This window comes from Callithrix jacchus, chromosome 7 (genome assembly GCF_049354715.1).
Source record: "Callithrix jacchus isolate 240 chromosome 7, calJac240_pri, whole genome shotgun sequence".
Classification (NCBI taxonomy): Eukaryota; Metazoa; Chordata; class Mammalia; order Primates; family Cebidae; genus Callithrix; species Callithrix jacchus.
This window is the reverse complement of record NC_133508.1, coordinates 132,106,888-132,123,661: the sequence shown is the minus strand read 5'-3', so window position 1 is coordinate 132,123,661 and position 16,774 is coordinate 132,106,888. Positions and strand designations below refer to the sequence as shown.

Sequence of the window (16,774 nt, the reverse complement as noted above, 5' to 3'; positions counted from 1 at the left end):
CATTTGTTGATGAATTCCAATTACTTTTCCAGGGGATGGAAACATAAAGGTGAACAAAGCAGGCAGAGACCCTTCTTTCACAGAAACTAACATTTTCATACTAGCAAGGGGACATTTAAAAAATCTGTAAGTAAATGAATAAATCTATATCAAGTCAGTAGAGGAATAAGTACAGAAATGAAAGCAGAGTAAGAAAGACAGGAGTATCAAAAAGGGGGGTGCTGTTTTTATGGAGGAGTCAAGGAACACATCAATGATCTGGACCATTTAAAGAGAGACCAAAAGGGAGCAAGGAACAAGTCATGTAGATAGATGGGAAAAGCCAATTCCAGGCAGAGGAAACACAAAGGCAAAAGTCCTGAGGCAAGAGGGACTTTGGGGTACCTGGGGAAGAGCAAGAAGGACAGAAAGGCAGAGGTAGAATAAGAGGAGTAATTTCCTAGGATCTTTTTCTAAGAGAGGTATGGTCAAACATAACTTCACGTTAATGTCAATTGCTATAAGGTTCAGCAGAAATTCTTTGTTGAACTTCTGTGTCTCAGCTTTTCATTTATAAAATGCGTATGATAATAGCACTTCATAGGTTGTTGTCAGGACTGAATGATTTATGAAATGTAAAGTATAATTAAAAGTATATCACTAGCACAATAACTAGCCATTTATAGTTTACTCTGTGCTAGTAAATGACCATCTTTTTATTGATAGTAGTATCAATAAATGCATTTTTAAGGCTAATATTTTTTGCACTGACCATTAATTATTAGGGGAGTTACCTTATACATGTTATTAAGACATCGGGTAGGGTTATGGATCAAGCACAGAGGTTCATATCATCAAAGTCTTATAAGAAAGTTTAAAATACATTAAAAATTGGAGCTTGAAATGTAGTAACTTAATCTGGACATAACAGGAGTATGATATCATATCAATATACTCACTTAAACGTTTCTTTATTTTTGTCAATCTTAGTTTCCTGTCTTCATGACAGCACAGAATTCTTGGATGTTGGCAATGTCTTTCACATTCATTTCCAGCATGAGGTCTGAATTGATTCCTTGTTTCTCAATTATAACCATCATGGAATCAAGATTAATAACCTGCTTGGTGAGTTTTGTCCACCTTGGAATCTGGAGGCTTTGTACTCACTGTGGCCTGTCAGGCTCTGAATCGTTCTTTCTACATGCTTCAGCAGTGAGGTCAAGGACAGACGCAGTCCAGGGAGTCCAAGGACTGCCTGCCTTAGGGCCACCCTTGCTGGGTTGCATTATTTCTTCCCCTCTCCCAGGCATTATTTATCATGGTTGAGGAGAATCTGAGAGTGGATTTAAAATTTTCTGATATATCCCCTGTGCTTAGAACAATGTCTGGCACATTAGAGGTACTCAGCAACTATTTGTGGAATCAATAAAAATAGAATAGACACGATGGACAATGTTGGTCCCTCCTAAACAGACTGCTGTTGAAGCATGGCTGAGGAAGAGCACCTGTCCACTCTGCTCCCCTGCAAGGCTGTGCTCCACCTCCACCACCCACATGAAACATGCACATTTGTGATTAGCCCCTTCATCTCAGGGAACAGGATATCTGGGATAGATAGGCTTTGCTTTAGACATGAGGTTTTTGTGACCATCATATTTGGTTCTACTAGATACAACCAAGTTGAGTACAGCTTGTGATTTAAAAAAAATCATACTGGAAGAATTTTTACTTCTGGACCTACTGATCATTCCCTCAACATTCCTCCAGAAAATTTTTATTGGGGGCCCATTCTGAATTAGATGCAGACCTAACTAACGTAGCACTGTAGAACTTTCAATCTAATTAGCATAAACACCGCCAAAAACCATTGCACCAAAACCAGAAGTGCCACAAGAATAGTATCCTATGTACCATATGATGTCAAGTAGGATGACTAATTTTCACTGGAGAGAACAGAAAGGCTTCAGAACAGAGGTAGGGTTCTTGATCATGGAAGGAATGAAGAATATTTCAATAGGCAGAGTGGATATGTGTTAATATATACCACAATTATAAAAACAATACCACACCATCTGTTTCATTATTAATGCAGTATCCAATTATTCCTTTGATTTCTTGTTTGGGTGTCCATTAGTCTTTGTCCTCCAAAACCATGATCATGAGCCACTTTAATAAAGAAACATTTATAGGTAAAAAACCTAATTGGCTTATAAGGATGACTCAGGGCACATGCTGAGTCAGCATTAGAGGATTTGGTGGAGATACTGCCCTTTATTTTGTAGTTTCTTTGCCAAACACTGTCACTTGTCCTACACAGCAGATGTTTGACATTCACTCTTTCTCAGTTAATAATCATATTTACTTATTATAAAAGTGACCCGGGTGTGGTGGCTCACACCTATAATTCCAGCACTTTGGAAGGATGAGGCAGGAGGATCTTGTGAGGCCAGGAGTTTGAAACAAGCCTGGGCAACACAGTGAAGCCTCCATCTCCACAAAACATAAAAATAAATGAAGTAGCTGAGTGTGGTGACATGGGCCTGTAGTCCCAGCTACTCAGGAGGCTGAGGTGGGAGTATCCCTTCAGTCCAGGAGTTCAAGGCTTCAGTAAGCTATGACTGTGCCACTGCACCCCAGCCTGAGCACAGTGTAAGGCCTTGCCTCTCTCTAAAAACAAAAACAAAAACAAAAACTACCATCTTCCTTTGAGAATGTTTTCAAATGTATTTCTCCTAACAAAGAAGGGTGAAGAATATGACAAATACTTAATCTTTTTGAAAAATATTTAGAGAGAGGATGATGTTGAGTGATTTTTCCAAATTCCTTTTCCATGGTATTACCCATTTATCAGGTAATACTCATGGAGTGCTTATATGTGACAGCACAGGTGACAGGAAAGGTATTCTTAGTAGAGTTGATAAATGTTACTAATATATACTCTATTAACTATAAATGCAGTTTTTTCCCTCCAAACATGATATGATGTGTGATCCAACATTTAGATAAATGCTTTATTTTGGTTGCGCCTTCCCCCGCCGAGTTGATCAGTCCCATGACTCAGGAGCACTTAATGGTAAGAAGCAGGTAGCATGGTTAGGGGACATGCAATCAATTAGCATCTAATGAGCACCTGCCATGTGCAGGGGACTGTTTAATGGTTGTTTTGAGTAATTTATTTAGTTTGCTAAAAGTGACAATCAGTTGAAGACACAGAAGAGTAGGGACAGTTTCAAAGTTAAGCACAAAATGTATTGAATGGGAGAAGGAGGCTGGAGGAAGACGGCTGACAAAAAAAACAAGTTGAAGACCTGAGTCCTGACTGGAAGGAATTCAAAGTGTCCACCTGAGAAATGTCTAATTAAACAAAAACAGAGAACCTGCTACCTGCGGGAGGGTGCGTGAGGGGATTTTTCCTCTAAGTCGCTCCGCCTGCCCCGCTGCAAGCCAAAAGGGCGGCCTACGCGGCACCTCGCACTGCGTTGGGACAGCATCAGGCGGGCGCAGCTGACCGCCGCGTTTCGCGAGCCCACAAGCAGCCGCCCCCACCTGCCGCGGTCGCTGGTCCCGCCCCCCGGGCGCGCGGGCCAATGGGCTGGGCTCCAGGGGGCGGGGCGGGCGGCAGGCGCGGCCGTGGCTGTAGCTGCAGGGGTGGCGGCAGCTGTGTGGTGGTGGTGGCAGCTGTGTGGTGGTGGTGGCTGTGACTGTGGTTGCAGTTTGGCCGGACGTCCGCGGGTCGTGGGGGATGGGGACGGCGAGTTCCAGCCCTCGGCGGCGGCGGCGACGGCCGTAGGTGTGGGGCAGGAGTTCGTGTCCGGGACGCGGGATGGAGCGCCTTGGTGAGTGTGGGGAGATGGCGCTCGCTCCGGCCGTGGAGGTTGTGGCTCTGGACTGGTGTCGCCCACGCTAGCGCCTGCGAGTTGACGTTCAGGGTCCGCGAGGTACGCGGTGTGGCCCCGAGCGGAAGCGGTTGCGGGCTGCGCTGGGGACCGGTGCCCGCGGGCCCGGACGGGAGCCCTCGGGAAGGGTCTGGCTGGGTCGAGGGGCGCGCGGGGCGAGACAGGGGCGGACGAGCGGGAAGGCGCGGGCCGGCGCTGCGAGTTTGCCTCAGATCCCAGGTGAGCGCTCTAAGTTGGGCGACGCCAGCGGGCTGGCGGGGAGAAGCTGGCCGGGTGTACCTTCCTCCCCTTCCAGGATTCCCCCGAGCGTGTCTCAGCCCCGCTCCCTTTGCTAGCCACCCGTCCTCATCGCCTCACTGAGGAATTCAGGGCCTCCTTTACCCTTCCCCCATTGGTTTCCTTCACTGGGTCTTCAAGTCCGTCTTTCTCACTGGGGATCCTTTTTGGAAGTTTGGTGACGTTTTCTGAAATTACAGTCTGACACGTGCAAAGGCTGAGTAGAGCAACAGACATCTCATGTTGGGTATTTACTTTTTCTTACGGTAGTTCGCCTCACCTAGGCGGTGGCTGTTTATTACTTTGGGGGAGGGAGACCGAAGGTTTCTAACACCCTCTCTCCGAGTGCCCCTTCTGGAGCGTCTCTGGCATCTCCTGTCTCTCTCCCCGCTCATTACTGCCAGGTTTCGCCTTTCCACCTTTTCCCAGCCATGGCTCTAGTGCAAGTCGTGTGCTCTGCAAAATAGGAATGACAAGCTGGGAGATTGCAGCTACCACCAGGAGAGCGGACCCCTGTGCATTTGTTTCCCTAGGTGTCCTGGGACTCGGTCTGTGATAGAAACCTGGTGTTCCCGGGGAGGGTCTTGGCTTTGGCTTAAACAGAGCAGCCAAGGACGTTCCTCCCTTTTCTTTCAGCCCTTTTGATATCTCCAGAGTTTATCTCACCTTTTCACCACCACCCCTCTTTAGAGACAAAGGGTGGCGTTCCACATTGTTTTTTGGATGTTTGACATCCTCTGTTTTCTAAAGATGGATCTTTTTCTGGGCGGGGGTGGGGAGGGAAATATTAGGAGGTGTTTTATGAACGCTCCAAGTAGATTTTTGTTCCACATTTATCTTTTTCTTTATTATTCTTTGGGAATTAGCTTTGTTTCCTCCTTACTCAGTTTGGGAGAGGAAAGCCCCCTTTGAAGAAAAATACTTCAAAATTAGATATGAAAGTGAATATTCAGAATGAGTGAATCACAACAAAATTATCGGAGTCTTGGAGATTAGGTCCTTTTGTGTAGTGATTTCTTTACGCAATTTGCCAGAAATGTCTATTTCAGAATGCCTCTTGATTGTGGGAACTGTGTGAGAAACCCTGATGCCATAGCTTTATTAGCTTTACAGTAATACAGTTCTTGTCTCATGATTCTGAGAATAGTTTAAGAGTGAACTTGAAGATAATAGGATAGGCCGGAGTAGAAAACGTTTCAGTCCCCTAATCAGCAAGAAATAGAACTTTGGCTAAGATGAAGAAAAGCACCGGCCGAGAACTTATAGTGGTTGGTCATTACTGCTCCCCTCGCCTCCTTAAAATAGAATATCCACCTCAGTTATAAGCACCTTCACTTCCCCACCTGTAAAGGCTCTTGACCTAGGAACATGGGCTTTTATAGCCACTGCTCTTGGTCCCAAGGAATTAGTACCACATTGAACAAGTTCATGCCCAGAAGTCATCTTGAAGAATTTTCATTTTTGTACCACTTATTCACTCAGCATTCACTAAGAAAATTTAGTCTGATCCCATTTTGTGGTAGACAGTCCTGTAGAACCTTTGCATCTTGTGTAGCAATAGACAATACTGATGGGGCCTAAGGTATAATATGAGTTTCCCAAGTATGTTGAATGTCCTATGGGAAAGTAGAGGGATGCTTTATTTTTAGTGAAGGAAATGAAAGGCTTCTTGCAATTCCCTCCACAACTACACCAGCGCCACATTCCTAGGCACCTACCTAGGCACCACTGGAATTCTTTTGTTATTTAAGATCAGGTTCATATTTTCTAGAATTTTATGTAAATGGAATCATACCATAGATATATATAGTGTGTGTGTGCCTGGCTTCTTTCATTTAGCTTAATGCTTTTGACATTCATCCATGATATTTTGCTATGTCGTGGATATTTAATGTTAAATAGTATTCCATCATAAGGCTGTACCATAGTTTGTGTATCTGTTGATGGAGATTGGGTTTTGCTTTTGACTATCATGAAAAAATTGCTATGCATTTGTTTGCAAGTTTAGGGGTGAATATATGTTTTCATTTCTTTTGGATATATATAAAAGGAGAATTACTGGGTTGTATGTTCAGTGTACATTTACCTGTGTAAGAAACTGCCAGGCTGTTCACGAAGTGATTGTATGCCTTGAATAGAGGCATGCATTACAGTTATAGTTGCCCTACATCCTCATCAACAGTATTTCAGTCTAGCTGAAATTAAAATTTCTTGTGACTATTCAGTGGTATCTTATAGAAGTTTCAATTTGCATTTCTCTGATACTAATGGTATTGAGCAATATTTTATATACTTATTGTCCAGTTGTGTATCTTTTTTTGTGGAGCATATGTTCACTTCATACTTATTATTTTATTGAGTTTCTTGTTTTATTTTTATTGAATTATAAGAGTTTCTGATATATTTGGTTACAAATCCTTTGTCAGATATTTTCTTCCAGTTTGTGGCTTGCATTTTATTTCAACACTGTCTCTCAAAGAGAAGTTTTAAATATTTTTGTTCAATTGTTTTTTGTTAGTATATAGAAATAAAATTGATTATAGTATATTGACTTTATATTCTGTGACCTCGCTATATTCATTTATTAGATGTAGTAGCTTATTTATAGGCTTCTTAAGATTTTTTTAGGTACACAAACACATCATCTCTGAGTATTTTACTACTTGCTTTTTAAATCTGAATGCATTTTATTTCTTTCTCTTGTCTACTGTACTAGCTAAGACCCTCAGTAACAATATTAACCCTAATCTTAAGGAGAAAACCTATAGGTTTTTTGTAAATGCCTTTTATCAGATTGAAGAAATTATCTTCTATTCCTACTTTGTTGACTGTTTTAATCATGAATGGGCATGGAATTTTGCCAGATGCTTTTTATGCATCTTTTGAGATGATCACATGGTTTTTCTCTAGTGAATGTTAAATTAAGCTTGTATTCATTGGACATATCCTTCTTGGGCATTATATATTATCCTTTTTATATATTGTTGGATTTGACTTGCTAATACTGTGTTAAGAAATTTGTTCTGTGTGTGTGTGTGTGTGTGTGTGTGTGTGCGTGGTAATGTCTTTGGCTTTGGTATCAGGGTAATGCTGGCCTCATAGAATGAGTTGGAAGTGTTCTTCTCTTTTCTATTTTCCAAGAGTTTGTATAGGATTATTTTATCTGGTTCAGTGAATTTTATCAGTGAAGCCCATGTAGGTATACAGTTTTCTTTGTGAGAAATTTTGAATAATGAATTCAGTTACTTAATACATGTAGGGCTATTCTCACATTTTCTGTTTCTAGTACGAGATAGTCATTTGTGTCTTTCAAGGAATTTTTTCATTTCATCTGAGTTGTTAAATTTGTTGGCATAAAGTTTGTAACATTCCCTCATATCCTCCTATCCTTGTATCTGTAGGGTCTGTAGTGATGCCTTTTTTTCATTCATATTAGTGATTTGTGTTTTCTCTATTTCTTGATCAGTCTAGCTAGATATGTATCAATTTAATTGATCTTTTCAAAGAACCAGCTTTTGGTTACATTGATTTTTCTCTATTGTCTGTTTTCTAAATCATTTATATCTGTTCTTATCATTATTTACTTCCTTCTGCTTACTTTGGGTATAATTTCCTCTTTGTTTTCTAACTGCTCAAAGTAGAAGCTTAGATCATTGACTTTTGACCCTTCTCTTTTACAATAAAGCTTCTAAAACTGTATTTATCTAAATATGACTTTTACTGTGTAATCTCCACATTTTGAAATGAATTTTCCTTTTCATTCAGTTCAAAATATATTAAAATTTCCTCTTGTGAAAATTTGACTCATTGGTTATTTTAAAATTATTTTTTATAATTTATAAATATTTGGGGATTTCCTGGTTATCTTTCTGTTATTAGTTTCAAACTTAATTTTGTTTTGGTCAGAGGACATACACTGTGTGATTTCAGTCCCCTTAAGTTCATTGGGACTTGTTTTATCATCCCATATATGGTCTATCTTTGTGACTATTCCATATACATTTGAAAAGAATGTATATTCTTATGTTTTGGGGTGCAGTTTTCTGTAAATGTCTATCAGGTCAAGTTGATTGATAGTGTTATTCAAGTCTTCTATGTCCTTAATGATTCTTAATGATTTTCTGTTTTTCTATCAACTACTGAGAGAAGAATGTTGAAGTCTTAACTGTCATTGGGGATTTGTCTATTTTTCCATCCATTTCTCTCTTTTTTTTCATATTCTGGACCTCTTTTTAGGTACAAATACTTTCAGGATTGTTGTCATTATGATGAAATGACTCATTCATCATTATGAAATGTTGCTCTTTATCCTTGGTAAAATTCTTTGTCTGATACCTATGCTATAGAGCTACTTTGGCTTTCTTAGTATTAGTATTTGCATGGTGTATCTTTTTCTGTGGTTTACTTTCCATATATATGTGTCTTTATATTTCAAGTCTGTGTTTTAATAGGCAAAATATAGTTGGTTCTTTCTTTTTTACTCACTCTGAGAATCTCTGCCTTTTTATTGAGCTGTTTAGAATATTTATATTTAATGTAATTATTACAATGATTGGGTTTAAGTCTGTTACTCTGCTGTTTGTTTTTTAATTTGTTCTATTTGTTGTTTACTTTTTCTTCTTGTCCTGCCTTCTTTTTATTGTGGGGTGGGAGGATAATTTGAAATTCTATTTATGTCCACTATTGACTTATTAACTTTATCTCTGGAGATTTGGGTATATATTTTTAACTTACAGTATACCTTCAAGTAATATTACACTACTTTACCTATAATGTAAGAACCTTACTGTATACTTTTGTTTCCTCCTCCTTTATGCTATTGGTATACATTTTGATTCTGTGTATGTTATGAATGTCACAACATATTATTATTACTTTTGTTTTAAACATCAGCTCTAAAAAAATTATAAAATGTGCCTGTTTTGAAGCTTTGTTGGGGTGTGTCTAGAGTACAGTTTTCATTAGAGCTAGGTTAGATGTACTACGAGGCATGCCCTGGGATCTCCCCTGGGGTGTTCACTAGGTCTCTCTACTCTGGCTGATGAAAACTTGGAGGTCTTCCAGCCCTGTGGAAAACCTGGGAATTGTCCATCTATAGCTTTCTGGAAATACTTGCCAATCCTTGTGGTGTTTTGCTCTATACATGTGCATCTTAGTGTTCAGCAAGATAATTAAGAAATTCCCTATGTAAATTTCTGTAGCTCTTTTTCTTTCTATATCCTAAGTCTCTGGTACTTTGTCCTATAGATTCTGGTGACTCCAGTCTCCTGGAACGAGGATCTCTGTCTCTTCAACTTGTCAAGAGTGCCGTGGTCTAGGATGTGAATTTAGGCAGAAAGTTGGGGTAATTGTGGGACTCACCTCATTTGTTTGTGATCCCATCTCTCAGAGATAACAGCCCTGAGCCCAGTGCTGTGTGTAGTTCAGTGTCTGAAAACAGTATATATATTTGTCCATTTTTCTAGTTGTTTACTACAGTGGAAGAATATGTCTGTTTTTATTTATTACTGCATTTGATATATCTTTTCTCTTTTTTTCTTTTTGAGACAGAGTTTTGCTCTTGTTGCCTGAGCTGCAGTGCAATGGTGCAGCCGTAGCTCACTGCAGCCTTTGTCTCCCAGATTCAAGTGATTCTCCTGCCTCAATCTCCCGAGTAGCTGGGATTACAGGCACGTACCACGCCTGGCTAAGTTTTTGTATTTTTAGTAGAAATGGGGTTTCACTATGTTAGCCAGGCTGGTCTCAAACTCCGGACCTCAGGTAATCTGCCCACCTCGGCCTCTCCAAGTGCTGGGATTACAGACATGAGCCACCATGTCTGGTCACATTCGATATATCTTTTAAGGATATTTTAATCTAGATACTTTTCTTTCCATTTTTTTTCCTGCAGTTTTTTTGTTGAAGAAATCATATTTATCCTATAAAATGGCCCACAGTCCAGATTTTCCTGGGTATATACTATGGCATAATTTAACACGTTCCTTGGTCTTATAGCTTTTCATAAAGTGTAGTTGGATATAGAACAGGGTGTTTCAACCTTGGCACTATTGACCTTTTGGGCTGGATAATTCTTTGTCAGGGGTGAGGGCAGTCCTATGCATGTAGGATGTTTAGCAGCATCCCTGGCCTCTACCCACTAGATGTCAGTAGACTCCCCTTCCCCAGTTATGACAAAAATGTCTCCAGATTATCTTTAAATGTTTTTAGACCCATGTTCTGCTATGAAAAGTAGGCTACCTAAACTACCAGAGTTGACTTCAGGAAGATGAAGCAAAATTAACAATATTGATAATGTCACCACTGCAGATAGAAAGAATATTAATCTGTTCAGTCTGGTACCACAGACATTTTGAAGAGAACACACATGAGGAAGATTTTGGGAATATAAAAGTTAAGGCTGCACCGAATGGCTGACTTGAACAGTGTCATAGAGGATGCGAATTTCTGTGTGAGAAGGAAAGAATACTAGAGGCAGTAATAATATAAATGGTAAAAACACAAGTATTTAAAAAAATTATCTGTTGCTTCCAGAAATGTTTTTCTGCAACTTGCTGAAAAACTTAAGATACTGTACATCTATGATAGATACATTGATGGTTTTACTCTTTTTTATTGAACGCTACAATTTTATTATAAGCCAAGAATTTCAGACTTGCAGAAACGTATTATTACATATATTAACGTGCTTTTCATACTTAAAGTGTATTTTTGTGATAAGTTACTTCAATCAAAATCATGTCAGGGAGATTAATAAAGTAATCCTTTTAAATTAAAAGTGAACTACCAGTTTTCCAAATATTTCCAAATGTCATCATCCTCTAGATGAAGGATGGCAGATAATGTATTTCTTTAAAGGTTTAAGAGAAGGATTGAGATTGAGAGACTTCTCAAAATTTCCCTCCAACAACCTTTATTTAACCATCTAACTAACATTCCTTGATCCCCAAACAGGCAACTATTTTGACTCTGTGTCAGGTCCTCTGCACAATAGTTGGCTGTTTTGTTATGATGGCTTAGAGGTAGATCTGGTTTGGGGGGTGTTGAGAATAACCCAGAGCAGATAGGAGAGACAGACTTTTCCTCCTTGAGCTCCCTGAGAGTTGTCCGGACCCACTCTCCTTAGCCTTCAGAATCTTTTCTTTATCCCTCATTGATGTCCTTCAGTTTTGAGTCATTGGTGGGTGATTGTCCATGGTGCACCATTCTCTGGTGGAGTATGAAGGAATGTTTGTTTTTTAGGTGTCTTCAGTACTGCTTGTCATATTAGTACGTTAGGTTTGAGGCCTAATGGATACATTTTTTTTTTTAATTTTAAAATTAAGTCTAAAAATTATTGTAAAAGCAGGTAATCAAGGAGTCTTGGATTCTTATACAGCCTTGGGCTAACTGGCTTCATTTCCCCCAGAACTGTTTGCATGTGAGAAGTGGCCCTCTTTGCTTTCTGTATCAGTGGGTAGTCTCCATCACCTCTGTTAGTCTCTTTTATCTTCCTTGTCTCTCTCTCATTTTCTCTTTCTCTGCTTCTCCTTGTCTCTGCATATTTCTTTGTTCTCTCCCTCTTGTCTTTTTTCTCCTCTACACTTGTCTCTCTCTCTCCTTCTCACACCTCCTTTTGTCTCTCTTTCCTGCTTTTCTCTCCCTTGTTGTGAGTTCCCTTCTGCCTTGTCACACCCCCACCTCCGTCCATATACCCTTTCTCTCTATCAGGAACTTGTTGATGATTTTTGTCAGTGATGCTTCCAGTTCCATTTTAATCAGCAACAAAATCCTCTTTATTAAGGGTAATGATGTATAAGTGCAAAATAATATATTTTTATTTATTTATTTATTTACTTTTTTGAGATGGAGTCTCTGTCACCTGAGCTGGAGTGCAATGGTGTGATCTCAGGTCACTGCAGCAACCTTCGCCTCCGGGTTCAAGTGATTCTCCTGCCTCAGCTTCCTGAGTAGCTGGGATTACAGGCACACACCACCGCACCCAGCTAATTTTTTTTTTTTTTTTTTTTTTTAGTTGCGATGGGGTTTCACTATGTTGACCAGACTGGTCTCAAACTCCTGACCTCCCAAAGTGCTGGGATTATAGGCATGAGCCACCACACTCTGCCAAAATATTATATTTTAAAATAGACTTAATAGGGTGTTTGAGGTTGAGGGACTTCCTCAAAAATTTCCTTCCAAAAACCTTATTTATGATTGAATCATGGTTGCACTGTTCAGCCTCCTCTTGGCTTGGAGACTCCTTTGTTTCCTCTTTTTAGTTTGCTTCAGTCCAGGCATCATTAGTTTCCATAGTGAGAGTCCTTGGTGCTGTTTTCTTTTTCAGCATGATTAGAAGGAAGTTTCGTTTTGAGGTTTCCTGAGTATTTGTGGCAGGACTTTGGTCCTATTATTTTTGGGGTTTGAGGGGAAAATTTGTGTAAGTTGGGCCCGATAAATCCAGTATGGTGCCAAAGTAACCAAGGAGTTGAGATTTCTTATTTATCTTTTCTAAGTAGCACCTGAGGAGCCAAATGTGTTGTATTAGCATTGTTTTTCCTGTAAGCGTTCAAAGTTATGTGAGGTGTCCCTCTTTCTTTGTCAATGAGTATTTTCTCTCACCCCACTACTCTACTTTTGGTTCTGTCATGCTCACTTCCTTTTCTGTTTGTTAAGTGGGTAGTCTCTCCTTTCATATTTCTTATTTTATCTTTTTGCCTTCACTTGTTTCTGCCGTCCTTGATTTTCCTCTCTCTTCCTGTGTCTGTACCTCGTTTTCTTTCCACTTCTCCTCAGCACATTCTCCTTTTTCTTTTTCTCCCTGTGTGATCATTTTTCTCTCTGACCCCAGCACTACCCACAGTCTCCCTCCCCATGTTTTATCCTCTGTTTGTCCATGAGTTCTTTCTGAATGTTCCAGCACTGAGATAAGTGCCATCACTTGTTCCAGCAAGTGGTGTGATATGGGGGCTATGTGCTTTCCTGCTTCTGCTCCTTGCTAAAATTATTCCATCTTTCTCAGACTTTTTTTTTCTCCCTTATTATGAGGTGAGTTTGAGAGTCCAGTTAAGAAAGAAAGGGCTGGGCACAGTGGCTCATGCCTGTAATTCCAGCACTTTGGGAGGCTGAGGCAGGTGGATCACCTGAGGTCAGGAGTTCGAGACCAGCTTGGCCAATGTGGTGGAAACCCCTCTCTACTAAAAGTGCAAAAATTAGCTGGGCATGGTAATGAGCGCCTGTAATCCCAGCTATTCCGGAGGCTGAGGTGGGAGAATTTTTTTTTTTTTTTTTTTTTTGAGGCGGAGTTTCTCTCTTGTTACCCAGGCTGGAGTGCAATGGCGCGATATCTGCTCACGGCAACCTCCGCCTCCTGGGTTCAGGCAATTCTCCTGCCTCAGCCTCCTGAAGTAGCTGGGATTACAGGCATGCGCCACCATGCCCAGCTAATTTTTTGTATTTTTAGTAAAGACGGGGTTTCACCATGTTGACCGGGATGGTCTCGATCTCTTGACCTCGTGATCCACCGCGCCCAGCCGAGGTGGGAGAATTAATTGAGCCCGGAAAGCAGAGGTTGCAGTGAGCCAAGATCACCCCATTGCACTCCAGCCTGGGCAACAGAGCGAGACTTCATCCCCCACCCGCCAAGAAAAGACAGAGAGGCCTAAATACTACCCTCCATAGAGGGCAGAGGGGCAGAGTAGATGGCTGGTTTTGAGGTAGTTCATTTTTCATTCAGAAGAGTGGCGCCCTTCCCCAACCCCTCGGAGAGGGAGGAAAACGGTGGTCCACGGAAGTGCCTCATAAGAAGTGTAGACTAGTTATCTGAGAAAGCCATAAACCACATCTAATCCTCAGGTGACTTTTCTCTGAGTCGCTCTGCCTGCCCCTCTGCAAGCCAAAAGGGCGGCTGACACGGTCCACGTTGTTGGGACAGCTTCAGGCCTGCCGCAGCTGACGGCCGAGTTCCTAGAGCCAGCTAGCAGTCGCCCCCACCTGCTGCGGTCGGCGGCCCCGCCCCTGGGTGCGCGGGCCAATGGGCTGGGCTCCAGGGGGCGGGGCGGTGGCAGTAGCTGTTGGGGCGGCGGCAGTTGTGTGGTGGCGGTGGCAGTGGTGGCGGTGGTGGTGGCGGTGGCGGCGCGGCGGCTTGGCCGGGCGTCCGCGGGCCGTGGGGGATGGGGGCGGCTAGCTCCAGCCCTCCACGGCGGCAGCGGCAGTAGGTGTTGGGCGGGCGTCCACATCCGGGACGCGGGATGGAGCGCCGTGGTGAGTGTGGGGAGTTGGCGCTCGCTCTGGCCGCTGCGATTTTGGTTCTGGGCTGGGGCGGTCCCCGCGAGCGCTCACGAGTTGCGGTCCAGGGTCCGGGAGGCCTGCGGGGCGGCCGGGAGCGGAAGCGGTTGCGTGCTGTGCTGGGGACGGGTGTCCTCGGGAAGGGTCCGGCTGGGTCGAGGGGTGCCCCGGGTGAGGCAGGCGAGGACGAGCCGAGTAGGACGCGAGCGGTGGCCGGGAGCAGACGGTGACGATCGTAATTAAAGTTAACACACAGCGCGTACCACGGTCAGCCTGCTGTTCTGAAGGCTTTGCCCATTTTAACTCTTTTAATGTTCACGACAGTCCATGACTGTTGGACTCGGTTTTCACACGGGGAAATCGAGGTTTAAAACATGGCCAAACACACAGACTAGTGGTTGGCAGCGTTGGGACCTAAACTCAGGCGCTTTTGCTCTGGAATCCGTGCTCCTGACCTCTACGCGTCTGGGTTCTTGTCTGGATTCCACTCCCGCTCCCACCTGCCCTGATTACAGTCCTCACTCCAATTGGGCTCTCATTTCTGAGATATTTTAGGATTATGCATTGTTCTCCTGGTCTCTGTCTTTTGGTTTTCGTTTCGCGTTTTACTGAATCTTGCAGGTTTGTCCCAGTTCAATTGTGGACGTGTTTTGGGGTTTGACAGTTTTAATTAAAAACATTTTTTGGACGTGTGAGCTGGAGTCGGTGGTTTCAAGTTGGAGCACTCGTGACTGACGAGCCTCTTGTCTCTATATGTTGATCTTTTCTAAACTGTGTTTCTCTGAGGGTATTGGCCCGAAACCTTTTTTGGAGGGCAGAGTGAGCTTTCCTTCCCTTCTCTCCATCTGTCACTGTGACTGTATCTCTTGTCTGTGGTTTATCTTTCGTCCGTCGCTACCAACGTCGGCTCTTCATTTTGGTTGCTCCATTCTTCCCTCTTTAAATCCTTGGTTAAGGAACGTGCTCTTTGGCAATGGGTAGTTTTGGCTGGCCAAAGGACTGCACTGCCTGCCAGGAATGCTGGACATTCTGGAGGTGTGGGATACTGGGCAGCTTCCTCTTTTTAAAGCGTGCTAGGTTCAAACTGTACAAAAATGAAGTGCATATGTATTGCATGCCTTCCTTTACAATTTGTTTACATAGTATGGATAAAACTCTTTCTCACATGTCCCTATTTTGTTTTAGTGGAGAGTGCTTTTTAAAACTATAAAGATTTAAGCGTCATTTCAGAATGAGATCTTCTAATTTTTTTTAGCCTCTTAATGCTTTAGATTCTTGCCAAATCCGAAATTGTGCTGAAATAGCAGATTTCTGAAATATCTGGCAATTTTTCCTCAAGAAGAAATGGTAAAATGAGAAATAATAAACATAGATATTTGAGGCAGTTTTGCACTTCAATTAGAAAGCCTAAAATGAAACTACTGCCATAATGTGCATTTGGCAGGGGGTATGCATGGGGCAGCGGACATTTGATTGACACAGGCTCCTGGAGTTGTGGGGGATAGGAAATTTGTGTCTACATTTCTAATGCACATATTACTTAGATTTACAACATACAATGCGAGTAGTTTTGCATGATAATTTTCTTCTTGCTGCGGAATTCTTTGAGAAGTGGATAATACATGTTTTTAATGTTGGTTTTAAGTTGAAAGAGATGCACCAGAATTAGTGTGTCACAAATCTTTTGCACAAGTATATTTGCACAGTTCAGATTTCACTTGGAAGCTTTTAGTAGGTTTCCAGAGTCAGTTAAGTTTCTACAATTGTTTCCAGTCCTGTATTTCTTGCTCACAGTCCGCAAATGTATTGTAGTGAAGCCCCATCTTGTTTGAAAACAATTTCCCTCGGTAAGCACTGCTAGTCATAATGACTAAGTAACTGAGTCTATGATGAACCAGGCACTCTGCTAAGTACTTTGCATTCATCAGTACTTATTAAATTAAGTTGCCAGTTGCAGTCTGTTAGTAACTACATATTATGTTACTGCCAAGAAGAGAATATTCATTTTAGCACATGAGAAAGTAGTGTATATGATGTTGAAAAGTGTATATTGCCCCAGCTTCTCATCATAGTTCATTTATGAAAGCTTGGATTAAGTTTGTTATTTTAAACATTTTTTTTCAATTGTAATGGTTCCTTACTTTGGAATATGAAAAATAGTAATATATAACAAAATTATTATAATGCTGACTAGAGGTAGAGTATAATCGTTTTTTTATAAGAGAAGAAGAGCCCCTCTTCTCCTTGCCATGTGTTTTTCATTGTTTGTTTTTTGCAGATTTTTAAAGTCTTGTCTAAAAATGTTCCAGCATTTTTGAAACACTTTAAAAGTTTGGGTTACTCTTTTACATGAAATTAAT

At 41.6% G+C, this 16,774-nt stretch overlaps 1 protein-coding gene across 7 annotated transcripts in view; it reads left to right on the top strand.

Annotated features, from left to right (window-relative positions):
- The first annotated feature begins 3,629 nt into the window (after positions 1 to 3,629).
- The window catches only part of ARHGAP29 (Rho GTPase activating protein 29), a 108,202-nt gene continuing 95,057 nt past the window's right edge, over positions 3,630 to 16,774 (top strand). For 4 of the 7 annotated variants that reach the window (XM_078332569.1, XM_035252201.3, XM_002751116.7 and 1 more), the window contains exon 1: positions 14,211 to 14,390. The gene's annotated coding sequence lies outside the window, so the exon portion shown is untranslated. Of the gene's footprint in view, positions 3,816 to 14,210; positions 14,391 to 16,774 lie in introns of those variants that run through there. The other 3 variants (XM_017974961.4, XM_009001739.5, XM_078332568.1) reach the window with 1 other exon arrangement.